Source organism: Cynara cardunculus (assembly GCF_001531365.2).
Source record: "Cynara cardunculus var. scolymus isolate 2C chromosome LG 10, CcrdV1, whole genome shotgun sequence".
NCBI lineage: Eukaryota > Viridiplantae > Streptophyta > Magnoliopsida > Asterales > Asteraceae > Cynara > Cynara cardunculus.
In genome coordinates, this window is record NC_037537.1 from 22,954,613 (window position 1) to 22,957,512 (window position 2,900).

General features: G+C 33.5%; 1 long non-coding RNA gene across 1 annotated transcript; it reads left to right on the plus strand.

Moving 5' to 3' along the window:
* The first annotated feature begins 236 nt into the window (after positions 1–236).
* LOC112518909 lies at positions 237–2,188 on the plus strand. The gene is made up of 3 exons (XR_003069876.1): positions 237–277; positions 765–870; positions 2,127–2,188. It is a non-coding gene; the product is annotated as an uncharacterized LOC112518909 (long non-coding RNA).
* Positions 2,189–2,900: the final 712 nt, after the last annotated feature.

Sequence of the window (2,900 nt, forward strand, 5' to 3'; positions counted from 1 at the left end):
CCTTTCTCTGCCACCAGCAAAACCAAAAACATTTTGGGTTAGAAAACAGAGGCCTTTCTCCTTCACAGACCTCGTTTGACATAACAATGGTGGTGTGGATGTATCACCTCGATCAGAGAACCGATTTCATGGATAGAACCTTATATCTCACTTCCGTCGATTTCAACTTCGAACTCCAATAACCCAGCGGCTGATTTGTTTGTTTCGGTTCAAGTATAACACTGTGGTTTTTGGTTCAATACCACTTTTGTTGATTTCTCCATCTGACTCCATCGAGGTTAGGGTTGTATCATTGTATTTCTTGTTTTGTGTTCAACATAATGCTTTTGATTTTTCTCGATTTATATAGAATTAATGGTATTTCCATTTCTTTATTTTGTCTGTTTTTATGAAGCCAGAGCAAAAATCAAACTCAACAAACCCTAAATTTTAAATCAAACTCAGAGATGATTGGAGAGCTTAGGTAGGGGACGAGGTGTATGTTTGCTTTTTTTTATATTTTGTCAGGTTCAATTTTGTGTGAAACTGGTGTATGTTTGTTTCTTCTGTATACTCTTTTTTAGATATATATTTCCAAGAAAAAGGGGAAAGAAAACATAGGGTATTATGAGATTTTATCACATTCTGGTTTCTGATCATTTGAAGCAGTATACATTTGAGGGTTGAACCATATACTACTGTTGGGATTGTAGTGGATCTGTCAAATGTCTTATAATTTGTTTATCAAAACCTATTTACCAACTCATTAATGGTTGTGGATGTAGGATTCAAACAAGCGCCACCACCCATTACACTTAAGTACTTTGAAAGGTCATGGGGATTCCGTTAATGGCTTATGCTTTTCATCGGATGGACATAGTTTGGAAACTGGTAATTCTCATCACTTCTGTTAAATGTACATTGATAATGTAGCTCCACGAATCATGAGAACCAATGCAATGAATATTAACTCAGTTAAGCCAGTTAGTGAGTTAGGTGGTCTGGTAATTGGTTGCCCAATAATAAAAAGCAATTCATCCCAATTCAGTATATCTACAATATCAAAACTGTTAACTTTCATGTTCTTAGAATCAATTATATGTTATATGTTAAATCAAACTACTTGATGCATCCAATTACGGCCTTCTTAGCTCCTCTTAAGACTCTTTAGAACACTGAATAGAAGTATCAAGCCTTCTTCTATAGTGCTTTACTATTGAGTTTTTGGATATGATTGAAAGGCAACATGCTTTCTTATTCTTTTGGATGAAATGGTGTTTAAAGATTTTATTGTACTTACYATGAAGTAGGATTCATGTGATATAGGCTAYTAATACTCTCTTGTCTATTTGGTAAATTATAGACCTTATAAACGGGCAAGTGATGATTTTTTTTAGCAATGTGAAGAAGATTGTGGCTATTCGGTTTTGTCTAATTGTTCTTTCTCACTCTTTTCAGTTTTTCCCCATTTGTGCATCTCATCAATTTCACCCATTTTGGAGACGCCATGCTTCACTGTTCTTAATGGATGTTATCAAGTTTAAAGAAAGAAGCTAATTTAAATATTTACAAATATCACCTTCCGTTTGTCACATGGGAATCTCTTATGCCATTCTTCGGAAAAATGATACTTTACAGGACATTTAATGTAGACATTTCATACAGGACAAGGTTGGGAAATTTACCTCATGCATTGCTTATACACCACTCGACTCTTATTGTTATTTCATAAATTACACATGCTTTGTTTCTTTAAGTAAGAGGTGAAATTCAATTTGTCAATAGTAAGTGACTACATTACAACAGAGGGACTCTTAAGGAACAACCGGAGTAGTTGAAATCAGCTGCTCAACCTTCTAATTTTTTTTTTGCACTAAGATTTGAGCTTAAAATGTCTACATCTTGATGGTTGACTTGCAATTGTACCGAAATATATATTTTCCATTTGAGCACCATATTTCCTTTTTTGTCTAAATATTTTCTCTTCAAATTATAGGCATAGCATCATTTCCTTAACAAACCGAAAGCCATTTGACAACTTAAGATGTAGTAGTAATGCAAATATAGTTTCTCACAGTGATGTATTCTTTATTTGAACACATGTGATACTTTTGTACTAATTATTATCTTGTTTGTTGTGCATGCAGCTTATGAAGATGGTGTAATCAGGGTATTCAAGTTGGATGATGCTTCAAGCAAAAGCTTCAAGCAAGAATTCATTAATTTGTTTGCCTTCGATACCTATGAAATCAATGCCCTGATTATTATTCTAATTTCTATACTTGGTATCTGAATGTAGGTTTTTGAGAATTAACCTGCTAGCTTATTGAATTGGTGGAGGACGACAAGGTAATTCTTAAACATGTCTTTTTCTTTCTAGGTGGTAACATTGTGTGAAAGGCTAGCCGAACAAGATGCAATTGTGACTACATTTCAGGTCTCCAATCCAAAATTCAGGTTGATACTTCCTTACTCATCTGAGTCTTCTAATTTGTCATATTATTTCAGGTTGAATTACTCTGTTTTTTGTAAATTAAAATGAGCWATTTTGATATAAGAAATTCGTGTTGTTTTTGCAATTTGTTCAAAACCATTCTTTTTTACAAATTATAGTGTTTTTTTGGGCATTTTTACAAATAACTATGAGAAGACGCATGTTCAAAAAGTATAGAGCTCCTTTATTTTCGAAGTTCAATTAGGATTACAGTACTAGATCTTGAATAACCATAATAACACACTTGAAGCAACAGAACTGACTTTGGGAAGTGATAGGACTTGTTTGTAGTGGGATTCAGTTGGATTTTAATGTGCATGTGATTCAGAGGTTAAAATCAAGAAGAAAATAAATAAAGGAAATGAGACAGAATGGGAAATGATGAAATATARCAGGTACTTACGAGGTATCATAACTTTGATGTTCT